This window comes from Rhamphochromis sp. 'chilingali', assembly GCF_963969265.1.
Source record: "Rhamphochromis sp. 'chilingali' genome assembly, chromosome: 7".
NCBI lineage: Eukaryota > Metazoa > Chordata > Actinopteri > Cichliformes > Cichlidae > Rhamphochromis > Rhamphochromis sp. 'chilingali'.
Window position 1 is genome coordinate 10,003,546 of NC_137934.1, and position 15,950 is coordinate 10,019,495.

General features: G+C 38.8%; 1 long non-coding RNA gene across 1 annotated transcript in view; it reads left to right on the plus strand.

Moving 5' to 3' along the window:
- Window positions 1-14,668, plus strand: part of LOC308399160 — a 60,896-nt gene extending 46,228 nt beyond the window's left edge. Inside the window, exon 3 of the long non-coding RNA XR_013972081.1 lies at window positions 9,281-14,668. This is a non-coding gene — a long non-coding RNA (uncharacterized lncRNA). The remainder of the gene's footprint in view (window positions 1-9,280) is intronic.
- Window positions 14,669-15,950: the final 1,282 nt, after the last annotated feature.

Here is a 15,950-nt window from a genome sequence, read left to right on the forward strand (position 1 = left end):
TTATTCTTCTTTGTGTTGTGTGGTGAAAGACCGGTCAGATAGCACCCAGATGTCATCATATCAAAACTCTACACAGGCACTAGGAATTTAATAAAAGCACATTTATACCCCAAGGTCACGTTACCAGTCATACGTTTTTAAAAAATCTGACACAGAAGTCTGTTAATACCTTGATTTAGACCAAAATTTTCATGGTTTCACTCATGGTTTTATTTGTCACCTTCTCAGTATTTTTATTCTGTTATATTTAACTGGATTGTTCTTGATAACTGAAGCAATTAGTAGCTGCTATTTACAGAATAGGAGACAACAAATTGGGTAATTAAGCAGATTTTTCATCAGCTAGAGGTGAAAGCATGTATTTGATATACCTGACACATTTTGGGATTGTGTCCATTGTAAACAGAAAGTTAAAGAGAATACAACCCAAACGAGAGAAACATTCCCTTTACGTGCTCTTTGATTTATGCTTTCCCGCACAGTCAAAGTGAAGGCAAAAGCAGTTTTTTCAACTAGTTTGTGTCTGCATGCACACCGCATTTGTCATGCTGCACACACGGCTTGTTGAAACAAAAGTCTCCTGGTGGTTTTCCTCTTTTAAAAAACACCATATGTGTGGGCAGCTCATGAGAAAATAAGCCTCACAGACATGTGAAAAGCCCCCAAAGCCTCCTTCCACAGCGGATTTACACTCACACTCTAATCCACTGATATTACAGAAGATCCATTAGGGCACTATATAAAACAAGGGTAGATTCTCCATATTAAAGGACTTTATTAAAGGACCAGCAGCAACACAAAACATGATTTGGGCATCCCAATTGTTTTGTTAATCCATCTACAAACATCCAAGTAAAAGTCTTGATTTTATTATAGAGACAGACTATACTGCGCTTCGCCAGCTTGGTCTTTGTTGGAGGGGGCCATATTCAGAAGAGATGAAGACATGAATGCATAGATGAACACATCTGGAAATTAGTGACACATAGCACATAAATAAAACAGCAGTACTAGATAGTTGCAGAGATAATCGCAACTGAGGTTAACTGTCAGATAATTGTATTAAAAGTGAACCAGAAAGCACCAACATCACAATTGTGGCTGAGAGGTCCAGTTCAGTAGTGACTCGGTATAGCTGGCAGCTGGCAGTCAAACGCATCTCTGCTCCTAAATATCCATGACTTCTTGTCTCACTAAAATTTAAACTGGTGAGTGGAAGAACCTGTTATAAAAGGGGGAAATTGGCTGTAGACCAGGGTGTGTTTGACTCTGGTCTATATTTACAGATTTAGTGAAACTGAATCACTTTAGTTTTGGATTGTGTATAAATCTTATTGTCTGATTGTCAATGCCAAAGCTCAAACCTGTATCTTAATATATAATATATAAATCAAGAGATCAGGCTTTGTTATTGTTAAGATTTCACATAAAGAAAAGTACTTAGTGGGACTTCAGTTTGGCATTTGTACCTGAAACTGGTTTACTCCTCCAATAATCCTGTGTTACAAAAGCTTTAGCAAAGCAAAGGTTGGTACAACAAAACCTTTTTTGGGAGTTACCCAAGGTGACTACAATTGCCTTCATGAATAGAGTTCTGCAATTTAAGGCGCAGCCTCCACTAAATAATATGTGTTATGTAAAATTACTTGCCTGTCCAGGCCACTGTGCCTCCTCTACCACCCACGAGATGGTGCACTAACACCCCAGGAGGGTTTTCTAACTTATTTTTTTTTATTCTTTTTACACATATAAGTATTTTACTTTCACAGTCCCGCAGGCACCCTCACTGACTGGCATCTCATTAGGAGAGCAGAGCGCCATGCTTGCGTGTTCGCCACCAGACAGGCCACGCCACAGGCTGCATGCTAATTGCGGAGGCGTAGCCAGCATGAGACGACCTTGTGTGGCATAAGAGGAAGGAGGCAGGGAAAGCGGTTTTGTTTAGCGTCTGGTGGGCAGGGGGCTCTCCTCCACAAAGCGCTCTCGTCCTGACCTTGGATGGTAAAGTCAGCCAAGTCTGGCCACTAGCTGGAGTAAGATCATAAAGTGGAAGTCTCATTAAAAAAACATGAAGTGGTGTAGTGGTGTAATGTACGCTGGTAAGTACTTTACATCGCATACTGTTATAAAGCAGCATGTAATGAGCAAAGCATCTTTGTGAGTGACACTGTTCTGACATTAATTTGCTGCTTATCATAGCTTTACTATAGTTTCAAAGCACCGACTTCTATCCTCGCGCGACAACTTATTAGGTTTAAGGCTTCAAGTAAAAGTCATACTCAAAATGCATTCTGACAGTAATTTAGCACATCTTGGCAGTGATATATGTGGTTCCACCTTTTGTGACATTAATTTACAACACGTCTCAGCGGTATTGTGGTGTTGAGGTTTGGGTCATTTTTACAAAGGCTGTGTAATTTCCATTGAACATGAAAGCATGAAAGCAGTTTTATAAACTCTGAATCTCAGTGCATGTGAGACTGTACAGACAGCATTTTTTTTTTCCTTCAGCTGATAGATGTGGACTTCCTGGGACTTGTGTACTTCAAATGCTGAACCCTGTCTGGGGCTGTATCTGTAATTTCATCATAACCTCTCCAGTCCAATAACACGACCTTTTGTCAGCACAATCAATCTCGGCGCTCACATCTGACAGGTTTTCTCAAGCAGCTAAACTGTGCAGTCCTCAGATTAAGTTTCAATCAATGGCCTAACACGTAAACACTTACTTGGGCGAAAAGTGAGATGGAGAGTGGAGAGTCTGTGTGTAACTGTCTAAAAAAGGTCAAATATGGTTTTATACAGCATCCCCGGGAAAGTAATAACTATCCTGCTGGAGGAAAAAATGGTTTCGTATCTTTCTACTGCTTGAAATTTAATTTAGCTCCTGCAAATAAAGAATATAAAGTATGTGTTGTGTGTGAGAGAGAGACATAAAGACACAAAGAGAGAGAGAGAGAGAGAGAGGGAGGCGAGGCAGCTTGCCTGTTTTAGTGCCATTAGTTCTTCCCTGCCACTCATTGATAAAGAGGTGCTGCCATCAGCCAAACCAGCCATCTCCTTCAGTCCTCATTAAAATGTCGTCATATTAAAAAATCATTTCAGGCCTTTGCTGATGAGCGTTTTATTGCCTTCATGAAAATGTTCTCACTTCAGAGTCAACGGGAGGGAGAAAACCTTCAGTGAGTAATGAAAACGGGGAGGGAGCAGAGAAAGAAAGAGGAGCGACAGAGTAGATAAGGGTGATTTGTTGCATATTTGGGAGGACGGTTTTGATTTTTAGGCTATTAATAATTTCTTCATTTAGTCGCTCCACATAAACATCAAATATACAGTATACTGTGTGTGCATGATTTGCAAAAAAAACTGCACAAATGTATTTTTTAAAGTGAGCTAAACAGAGTTTAAACACGTGTGGCTCCATGTAATGCAGCACTGACGGATGTGAGGTAGACTACAGTGGTGATTTCCAATCACTGGTGTAGACTGGGGGGTAATTTTGCAACACCTAGGGTGTACATAGAAAAATTAGCTTGACTAATCTTATAATTTAACTCAAGACTTTAGTAGAGCTGTGCATTTTTGAGAAGAAAAGTTAACCATTAAGTTAAAATGATGCATAATGAGCGGTCAAAATAAATAATTTAAAAAGAAATTAATAATAAGAAAGTTTTTTAAAAAAAACATTAAAATAGCTCAAGAGTATAAGGAATAGTTCACAGTTAACTGATAGTATGAAAAATTGTAAAAGAATACATTTAACTTTTGATTTTGTAAGTTAACAGTAAACTAATGAAACTGTTAGCTAAACATGCTTTTAAAATAGCTTACTAAGTTACTAATGAACAGTTAAAGTTAGCTAAAAGTATTTCTAGCAGCTAAAATTTTAAAATGAAATCATAACCATTGGAAAATGTTCGCTAAAAAAGATTGAATGTGGTCATTAAACATAATAATTAGCTATTAAAAGGATTAGAGAACATAGCATGTAGTAGACAATAAATAAATAAGAAGTAGAAGTAGACCAAATCAAAGTTCAAATGAACCCATTTGTGCATAAGATATGTATTGCAGGGTTTTGTGAGCCAATCCCACAACGTTTTGGGGTAGGCACTGGATTGTAGTGTCAACGTTAACAAATCTAACAAATTTTCTTGGCATCAGAAGATCATTCATCACGTCTTAATAACTTGTCATTAACAAATTACTTTTAGAATAAGATTCAGATTTTTTTTTTTTAGAATGGCTGTGCACTGATGAGTGTCACTGTCACTTTAAATGTTAAGCATTGATTATACTTGCAAATATGGAGAAACGATGCCGGAGCAGTCCTTACTGTTACACCTCCTTGAATTCCACTTGAAGCCTGCTACCTGGGGTGCATGCACATTAATGGATTTTAAACTAAAGCTACCACACCACAAAAAATTCTCAAGCAGTTAGCATCAGAAACACTAGTTGGTTGAATATATTACTCTTATTTTAATAATGCACAATGACTTCTTTCTGTTCACAAATGATGCAATGCTGCTGCCCAGGGTGTAGCCCTGAAAAATGGATCTCCCACCATTTATGAATAGGTGGAAAGGAAACAGATGACAGCCATGCTAGCCACTGCTGTTTTTCCAGTGCATTAGTATAAAAAAAGAAGAAGGGGGTAAAAAAGGAGCAGCTGTATTCCGGCTTTGTCAGAGTAAAATGGCAAGAACCAAGAGACAGAGGCCAGGAGTAACCATAGTTCACCAGGACATGGAAACGGCTACTGCTGCTAGCACTGCTAAAGTTAGCCAAACTCTGCAAACTAATGTCAGTGTGTTTGCAACATTGTGCACGGTACAAAGTGCTGCAGAACTCAGCAACATTTGATTAGCGGTTGCATGGGAAATATTTTTTTAACCACTGTTTAACTTTTCCTATTTAAAATTGACTCAGTTTTAAATGTTTTCTGCAGGGTTTTCTATTTTCTGTCTGTGAAAAGGACTAAACAATTGGTTGCCAGGAGCTTACTGTTGACCAGAATAGAAATTTTCTCCTTTCAAAATTCATTCAGTTCAGTTTATTTGTACAGCCAAATATCACATATAGAGGTTCGAAGGGCTTCCAGCTATAAAAACCTATTAAATTACATAAAATGTTTAAACAACTAAGCAACATAGCAGAAATACTAAAAACTAAATAATACAAAAATTCCAAAAACCAAACAGAGAAATATGGAGAACAAAAAATCAAATGCTGTGATGCTGATTAAGAAAAATGAGCTTATTCATTAAATCTTCCGGGCTAAATATGGCTGAGCTCAGTAGTTGGTCATGCTTTAAGACAGATCTAAAGTTTACTTACCATAAAATTTTACAAAATATTCTGCACGTCTTCCCCAATATATTGAAGTTTTAGAAGTATCTGTTTGGTTAAGCAGTGTTATTTTTTACCCCCTTCACACACTGATGTGCTAGGTCATCCTTTAAGATAGGACCCAGGTGAATCCTGCCTCGGCTTTGACAAAAGCATTTTACCAATGCTACAATGTAACAGCTATCTCAAAAGCTTGTGCTTAGTATAGCATTTTGATGTATCAAACCAAAGTTAAAACAATTACACTAATAGCCTAAAATATTAGCATGTTCTTATAGCCGGAATAAATTGGTGAAAATCAGATTAGTCGACTTTTCCCTGAAGCTTAGTGTCCACGCTACGTTTTATTTTTGAGTAATAAAAGCACAACACACTGCATTCTAACCTTATCTTTTATCCTGGGGGTCTTTATTCATTTCATTTTTTCCTATATACTCTCATTAATCGGCATCCTCCAAAGCAGTGCAACACATATCAACAGAAAACACCAACACCTTTCAACTTCTCAGGTCAGCCGGATGTTGCAGGGAGCAAAAAGCTAATCTTCTACTCGCTTCCAAAATGCTTCCACAAGCACTTTTTATCGTAGAAACATGTGAAATGGAAAAAGCAATCTTCTAATGCCCCTGCAGTGGAAAAAAACAGCTCCAGCAGAAACTTAGAGGCTATTAGCTGTAGTATAAAGGTCACTAACGAGGGAATTTCACACATGCACACTTTAACGATAATCTAATGAAAGTCCCGCTCTCCTAATGACCTGATCTGGACCTTTAGTTGGTTTATATAAAGCCGAAAAAGGCTCGCCTGTTGTGAAAGCAAGCTCTCTAATGAAAGTCGTCGTCACAAAATATAAAAGGCGCAAGAAAGGATTAAACGAACACAATCGCTCATTATCTCAGGGACAACTTTAGCTTTTATTGCTTGCATTTTTCGTCTTATTCTCATCTTTTCACAGATTCCATTTTTTTGGAGTTTTTTTTTTTTTTAATGAAAAGCCACGCAGCAGAAGCTTGCGTGCATATCCTGTAGAGGCTGATGGGTTGATGTGTGGCGGCTGCACCACACATCAACCAAGATGTAAATTTAATACCACCATATGCTGATGTTTCCCTGCACCAGTGTTGATTAAATGATTCGGCTTTATCTGATGAAGAAGTAAAGTTTTCGCATCATTTGTCATGTTGCGGCGCGCTATCTGTCTCCTCCTGCTAATCAAATTTCTGTTCAAAGTGAAGCAAAAATAACAACATTAGCAGACTGTAGATGCTGAGCTCTTTTCCTTGAGCTGTGTGTTTTGCTTATGAGATATTTTAATTGTAAATAGAAAAAGGAATGCACCAGACTTTATCAATGCAAGAAAGCATAAATTATAAGAGGAAATTAAACTAAATTCATTCGCAGAGAACCAACTAAGACTGAGCCCACAAACAAACAGTTCGTAGTGCATTAGCTTCCCAGCAGAATATACACAGAATTACTTGATTGGCCTCAAGGGATGTAATATCTACACTTTAATTTCAGATACCAAGTGAGCATATCCTGTTACAAGCCATTACAAGGCTTTAATGCCAGGCGCCGTGTTGGGGATGGTGTTTGTTATGCTCTCATTTTATATCCTCACTTGTTAGGTTTTAGCTCTGTTTGAGATGCGATGAAAAGATTTCTGCTATTTGGGTTACAGCTAGGCTTTCTTGTCTTGCAAAATTTACTCCCATGATTAAAAATATTCAGTTGGAAATAACTTCACTGCTTAATTCTCTTCTCTAAAGGCTGCTTCAGAATAAGCAGTAAAATGAGAGACACAAAGTAGATGTAACTAATTGCCTTCCCCCTCTGGGTGTGGAGTGCAATACACTATTTTGGATGATTTTTTTTTTCACCATGTACACTCCACTGTGGCTGCTGGACAGGAACATTCATTTCTTCCTCTGGCTCTGGGCTCGTGCTCATACCCTCACCAGTTAGAGAGTTACTTGTGGCTCAAGTTTTGCAATTTTCATACCGGCAGAAGTTGCCAAAGCATTGTGAGGTCATTAGTCATCTCACAACCTACTGGTTTCTGGACAGAAACAGAATACGTGATGAAACATGTCAATCAATAGAAATAAGGCAGTAAAATAAAATAAAAACACTCAAAGTCTTGTAGATTTCACCAAAAAAAGTCAATACCTGCCTGTTGCCTACTAAAAGCATACAATACGGATTGAAGAATATCATGTTTGGAGGGATGGTGTTCATTTATGACATCCTCATTTCATATTCTTGCCAGTTGGGCATGCCTCAGTTTTGAGGTGTAATATAGCCCTGCCAAATCAGCGGTAGCCCCATTACTCATCCCCCTCTGTGCTGTCTCCTGGCTTGTGCTCTGGCGCTAATGCAGATTACAGGGATATATGAGGGCTATTTTGTTCGCTGCAGGGTGGAAACGATCACAGGCAACCCTCATCCCTCTCTGATGCACGACTCTACATCTGTTCCCCCCACGAAAGCCTATCTGGAGATCCATCAGAGCCAAGCCCTTATCAGATCTGAGGCTGCTACATCTATTGCACATCAATTATAAATGCCACGTATAAAAAAAATTGGGTCACTCTATCAACACTTGCTCCCGATCCTCAGAGACATTGTTTAGTTAAGTGATTAGTGGCTCGACTTTAGATACAGTTTGTGCATGTTAAATGGTCCATTTATGATACACGAGCATATAGATGCAATGGCCTCCGGCGAAGGAGAATAATGTTACGGCTAATAATGGTTATGCCGTAATGATAATGTGGCTGAAACTTTCTTTGCGCACGGGGAAATAGGAAGGGGAAATTAATCAGAGAGAACCACACTTTTTCCGTCAACTTTCAGATCCTCAGCGGATCGAGTTTGTGGGATTTGCGCAGGTGGAAATCCACACAGGTGTGAAATGCATGCATCATAATCGATAAATCCATTTTTCTCTTGCTGCAAGACAATCCGAAGTGATGAATGAGCCAAGCTGCATTATTCAAAGCTGAAAATCACTCGCAACTTAAATTTATTTCCAACTTGCTCCCTGACAGAGAACACAGACATATTATTCAAATTTTTATCTATTCTGTGACCAGGACACGTTCAAAAACCACACGTTTAATCTTTATGCAAGTCTCCCCTCATCTGTTGGGTAAATAGACCATTCATCATATTATTGGGCTTTTACAGCTTGACTGTTTGACTGATCTGTCTCTCAAACAGCTCCTCTCCCTGGCAGACCAATCAATCATTTTTCAATGAAGATGTCACAGCTCATTGTGTGAAGAGTTATCCTAAACAATTCTCCTCGCCTTTTAGATGATAAATTAAAAGTAAGCCGTTTATTTTTGGCCGTCGGGATGGTCAGTCCTCGCAGACATGTATGAACAAAACATGTAGGCGCTCGAAACTTTTGAGCAAAACATAAAGTTTTATCGATACGCTTTATGCCTTGTTGAAATCTCCCACTTTTTACTTCAGTGGAGGTGTTAGCAGGTGCAGAAACGTCGACGTGTGTGTGCTTGCTATTAACTTTTCATTAGGCACTGTAAACTGCACAAGTCATCACCAAGAGGTTCCTACTTGGCATAATTGGTTTGTGGTTAATGCCTGTTTGTGTCGGTGGGTCTGTAAAATCACAGTTTTAGCTCTTTCTCAGGGAGAAGCACTTTTTAAAGATTTACAGCTTTTTCAGACTGGCAGCTGAAAGCACACACGCACAACTCATAAAACTTCTTCTAGGGTGCACATTTTTCATTGCAGCTACTCATAATGATCTCTAATTTAATAATTAAAGCATTACAATTGACTTATTAAAATACCAAACAGCTGCAGTGCATTAATAAGGATTTCACTGTTCAGGATGAGTTCTTGTTTGAGCGCACCTCTCATCTCCACTCTTCTTCTTTCTCTTCTGTTTCTGTGCCAGGGTCCTTCAGGATTTCATGCAGAGACCTGCGAATGAGCACTGACGTCTACCTTCATCTGAGTGTAGATGAAAGACGCAGGGAATCACATATGGTTCCACACACGTACACCAACACAGACGCTCGTCATACTTCCCTTTGTTTTGCTAATGAAAATCTTTTCCATCGCTGTCATCTGCTGCAAGACTGCGATTGAAGATAAAAGAATATTAACCACATAAACCTGTAATATACCTATGAAACTATTAACAACTTCATGTTACGTGAGTGATGCATTTTAGTGTTTTTGCTGGTTGGCATGAGAAAGTTTTTAAAGTGGGGTAATTTGATGAAACACCATATTTTAAATGATAAGGGAATAACATGAAATGAAATGAAGTAAAAATATAAATTAGAACAAAAGAAAGGCAGTCAGTTCACCTTCAATACATTAAATAAATAATAGATTTTAGCTTGAATTCCCTGGATAACACTCTTTTAGTCAAAGACTGTATAAGAAGATAAAAAACTCATAGACAAATGAGCCTACTTGTCACTAGCTCTATGACCTCAGTAAATGTTTTCCTGGTGGCTTAACCCCAACTTCAACCCTTATTTCATTCAGCATGATGTTCACATTGTAAATTGTGGTTCAAAGTGAAACAGACATCAAATTAAGCAAGGTAAGTTTTTAAGTTCAACTTTTGGTTTCAAAAAGCCAAGATAATAAGAATGTATACTTTATTGATCCCCGTGGGGAAATTCATCTCTGCATTTAACCCACTCAGTGAAGCAGTGAGCAGCCACCAATCTAGCAACCGGGGAGCAGTGTGTAGGGACGGTACCTTGCTCAGGGGCACCTCAAGGTAGCCGTTCAGTGGATTAGAACCCCTTACCTTCTGATCATGGGGCCACTGCTCTACCTACTTAGCTATCGCTGCCCTGACGAACAAAATACTCGCCTCAATATTTCCAAATGGGATTTCATATAAAAACAAGCAGTGTCACAGTAGTCACATCCATCTTTTATATACAGTCTATAGATAATTCACTTACACTTTGATTCCTTTGGTTGCAAAACATCTAACCAGCATATAGAAGCCTGCATATGAATCCTTGCAATCAATTGAATTTTTTTCACTAATTTGAACAGCACCATTACTGGCCATTAAAAAAAATGTCAAATCACATACATTGTAGTCTCGATTATCAAATGCAGTCTTTGTGGTTTCCATAGAAAGCCAAGTCTTTCTACGGATTATTAAGAAAAAATTTAATCAGTTTTCTCGCTCCTCGCGGATCATCCACGAGGTCCTTCCTCAGTTCGTCAGCCCTCCTCCACCACCCTACCCCTCAGTGCACCTACGTTGCATTATTAAACTTGAATAAGATCATTAGCATACAAAGCAGGAAACCCACCGCCGTGGAGTCATACATATTTATCTGCCTGACTTGTGCATGCATACACTCGTACTGTAACCCCTTTTGCAACCAAGGGAGAGTGGTTTTCTACTGCAAGAGGGCTGCGAACAGAGACTGTGAAGTGGATATTAATAGGAGCATGTCTAGTTTTAAAAAGCAGATATCTATTTGTGAAACGTCTAAAGAAACACAGGCTTTCATTTGAAATACACATTAAACCATGTGCGGCTGCCTGGAGAAAAATGTGTGCATTTGGAAGCAGAGCAGATGGAGTTTGGTTAGGTTCATCAGAGCAGCTTCCAGCATATCAAATATAGTTTACACACAGAGGAATTTCTGAATCTAGTAATGCCTGCAGTACATAGTCATCTGCTGCACACAGAAGCACATAATCAAACAGAAAGAAAGACAAACAGAGAGCATGGCCTTCTGAATACCTATCAACTGTGGATTACCTCTGCCTTCTAAATGACTCCTTGTTGCTTTCCTTGTATCATCCCTTTGCAAAATTAACTTTCTCCTCGCCCACCCTCCCTGTGTTTTACCCACTTGTAAATCACTTTTCCTCCTTTTCCTCGTCTTTCCAGCTGAGAGAACAACCTATCTCCTTTTTTGGCTACGTGAAGTTCCTTTTTAATACGCTTCCCTCCTTCCTTCCTTCTTTCTCCTTCCTCCTGTGAGATTGCTGTTGTGTCTTATGGCTTTTTATTCCTACGTGATGGTAGATGGGTTCATGTAGGAGTAGAAGCCACTAAACACGCGGCGAGTGCTCAACACGCTGGCCAACACATGCAGCGAGCTTCCTGTGGATATGACAGCTGCCATGTTCACATCAATGTCCTGCCTATTATCAAGAATGTACACACACATTATAAATAGAACAAGGATGATCCCTGCCGAGAGTGTTTACCACTCTGGATAAAAGTTTTAGTGGGGGGAAAATCGAAAATTAAACAGCTAATTGCAAACAATTAAGCAGAACGCTCAGCAAGTAAGGGCTGACGAGTCAATCTTTGGTTGTGAACATACCTACTTTTCCCACCTGCATGCTGGCATGTGCCCTGAATTTCAAACTCATTCCTGCATTCCTATGCCCTGGGGTCATTGTGCCGAGTTCTCGAAATAGAGATGAGGATGGAAAAATAAGTGAAACAATGTGCAGAGGTAGGTCATCAATATTCTTTGGTAACGTACGTGATGTAGTCTGTTTTCTCCTTTGAATGCAAATAAATGCTGTACACGAAAAGCTGTTACAGGCTGCTGTATCTAAATACGTTTTACATCAGGTCTAACATGATTTGCATTTTACTTAATGGTATAAAGTGCCATGAGAGGAAGGTGTGAGTTGGCACTATATACACGTAAATTAATTTAACTTCTAATTGAAAAAGGCTTCAGTTTAAAATAGTTTATTGCCATCCAAGTAAAACTGTGAGGCTGTGAAGTTGTACTTTGGCAAAGAACATTTAAAGTTGTTATAGTGATTTTTATTGACGTAAGTGAAATAACCTTTAAATACACAAAAAGTCAATACCCAAAACCGAACCTAACAAAGCAAAAAAAAGTTCAATTATATTATTACTGTACTAATTAAAACTGCATCTGTGTGGGCTGTAACTCCCTCATCAGTCATGAAGGTGCCTTATATATAATTAAAATAGATGGGATTATAGTAAATATAATAAATGTAATATTCCTAACTTTTAAAGTTTTATATTATTTAATCTAGGTTAAACTTGAGTTAAATGAAAATACTTTTGATTCATTCTACATAATCCTTCCACAATCAAACACATTTTTCTACATTTGTTTTCTTCTTCTTAGATTAATAAAGAACTTTTGACTATAGATTCATAGGTTACTTTAAAACTCAAGTAAAACACATTTTTAAAAATAATATGATCTAATGAAACAAGGCCATAAGGTTTGAAAATAACTTGCTATTATCTTTCCTCTTTGGACTGATGTTTTAAATCCTTTTATATGTCCTTAGAAGGATTTTCCGCTTGTGTAAAAGTTAACCCAAACCCTTAGTCACAACTATCTGCAGAAGGTTGTGACAGACTGAGATTTTAGAATTTATAGCAGTTGTCTCTTTTAAAATTATTGGCAATTACGGGTAAAACAATTTCTCTTTTTTTTGTATGTTTCTTTTGTTTTTAATAAATCCAGTTCCCTTTAATTAAAAAAAAAACATTTTCTTAGTTGGTTCATCTTTATTTTAGCTCGTCCTGACATTTGGTAATTAACAGGTAAATGGTACTGAGATGAGAATGTCATTCGTTTTGAAGCTCAAGAGCCAAAGTATTTTAAAAAAAAAAAAGTTTGCTCTTGACTAAGTAATGGAGCTAAATGAGAAATCAGAGGATCACCAAAGTAATTACAGTTCAGCTCGAGGGGGTCTCAAACGTCTACACCAAAATTCCCATCCATCATGTAGAAGTTGAAGCATATTTCGAAAAACCATAAAAGTTAAGTAATTTACGGCACCGGAGGAGAAGTAATAAGACTCCCAATGTTAGGATTCTCCATCTGAGAACCATAAACCATGAATGAAACTCAAGTCTGGACTCAATGACATCACCATCTGTAGTTTGACATAGGTAGCATGGTTGAAAACTTGATCTGCACTTGATAAGGAGTTTTCACCACGAACAAACACATTCTGATACATTGTATCAGAGCCCACCTCTCTTTGTGAGGGTGTATTTCTTTAAATCGAACCCCTTTAAACTCTTAAGCACCAGCATGAAAACAGTGACTCAGCTCAGTGTGAACCCCTTGTCTGCTCACAAATTAGGTCCAAATTTTCACCAGCTCAAAATGGCTAATAATGGCATTTATCAGCGGTAACTTTCTGCCTGAGCTGAACTCAGTGTCAACCAATTAAGCAAGAAATTCAAATTATCCTGCTGCTGGGTCCAGTAGGGTGCTGTGGGGGCTTGGGTTTAAATGTCAACCTTCTGTTTGTATTTGCTGTGCAATGAGCTGTTCTCATTCAGTCTCCCCCTGGACAGAATCTGAATAAAACCCAAATGGGTTGTTGCTGCGAACCCCAAAAAATAATGAATTATTAATCCCACGATATTACAAGATTTTGGCAGACGCTTGCAACTGTGTGACATTACTCCGGCACCAATAAAGGGGCCGATAATTATTCAAGATGAAATTGTAATAGAGGAGGTCTGCAGAGGTTTAATGATTTATTTAAGACTGTACGTTGTTGTGATCTAATATTCAGTGGGTGGGTTGGGAAGTTTCTTTTGCTTGCATTATCAGTGTAATTTATTTTTCAGGTTCCCACTCCTACATTGGCTTTTTCTCTGACTTTAGAGAGACATGAGGAGGCTTGAGAGAATAGTAGAGGGGAGACTGGGGGGGTGAGAGAGGATTTGATCCTAGACCAGCGGGGGGCCATGGGAATGTAAAGGTGGGAATCAACCATCCTGGCATCTATGGGAAAGAGTCTGCATTATTTAAAACACCACTGGCACATGCAGGGGAAGTTGTGTTTGAATAGATTGCTGCCATTCTTTGTTTCGCCTAAGGGTGTGTATGTCTTTTCCTGCAATGCTCAGTTACGACTGCGCTGCCGTGCAGACCCCAGCTTTCCAAAAATGTCAAAATGATCAGAGAAATAAGACGGCACAGCCTAATTTTCATTGTGACAGCCGTGCATTTTACTTTAAATTATGCAAACGCTTTCATATGTCCTATACAAGGTCACATAATCCCCAGTTTCAGGTAAAAACATGAAAATCATCCACAACAGCATAATGGGGTTTTCATCTGACAGCTGCAATAATATAGTGCGTTTGTGTACAGTAGGTGCTATGTACGAGTGTTGTTCTACTTTATCAACACCCCCCTCAGGCTACACTTTGATTTTCCTGTAATAAATAAATAATGCTCTTTTGTGTTCTGTGCTTCATTTGTTCCCTGTTGTAACCTCAGTGCTGCTCAATAAATTATGAATCACGCCAGTTCAACCTGCCGCATATCTCTCGTTTCATTTGTCTGTCGTGCTCTTTTTGTTTTTCTGTGTTGTTTTGCAAATTGTGCACAATCTCAGCCCAAATCTACACACAAACACGCATTAGATCCTTCGTGTGTCAAGCTGCTGGAGAGCTCTTTTCTATTAAGATGGGATGATTTAACTCCTAATTTCTTACTGGATTCGCTAAAAGCTTGACTCAAGACTGCTTTAAGTCCACAATTGCCCAACAATGAGCTGTAGTAATCAGGAGCACATTAGTAGCACATTTAACTGTACATATGCTTCAATAATTGGTTTAATGATAGATATGAGGTATGGAAATGCTCAATAAAGAGCCAGTAAGTGCCATTTAATCAGCATATCACTGCCGTAATTGCTTGTGTTGTTTAACAGAGTATGTTAAAGCTGCTTTAAGGCACAAAATTGCCATATATATGTATAACACCACAACCGCATTTAAAAAAAATAAAGATGTCATTTTTGCTGCACCATGTTATCACACAAAGTTGTCTAACAGCAGGCGAGCTGAAAGATTGTTTAGGGGTAACTCTGATGCAGAGGATGAATTGCAGAGGCACAGCGTGATTCTTTCATTTTCTTTTCTCAGAGATTTTGGGCTGCAAAGCTCGCCTACACACACCAGCTGGCTGTTGTCTGGGGGAATCGCCTCAGCCATCTTTTTTCTGATGAAATCAGAGGAAATCCACAAGCAGCCCAAGGCGGACCACACATCCTTCTCTCTTCCCCCCCCACCCCCACCCCTTTTACTCCTTCACTATTCAATAATTCTCAGTGATAGGCCTTCCCTTTGAGCACTGGCACCACTCCTCATTCCAATTAGTGAAAGGCAAAGAGGCCCCCTTGTTTGTCGGCACGCAAGCAGTAATTAGATAATCCCCGAAATTTGGGAGAGTGCACAAAAGGGAATTTGTAATTAAAGCAGAAAGTCTGTCAAATATTGACACAGATGAGTCCTGCAAAGTATAGATACTGAGGATGTGTCAACATTATCGAACAAGTTTTTAGAATCCCACAGTTTTATGCACAGGGGCAAAATATGACATTTTGTCATAGCGTTTAGATCCTCAAGCGACATGTCTCCTCATGTTCACTGACATGAGCTCATTGGGTTTAGCAGGTGGACTCAGTGAGGGAGGAGATCTGAAGAGACTCAAATTCAGCAGATTTTAAAGAGTTTCATGAAAAGAGCAAGTGTTGCACTGTCTGTCACTTTCTGCAGGTATCCACAGTTTTCAAAATGTGACGGCCACATG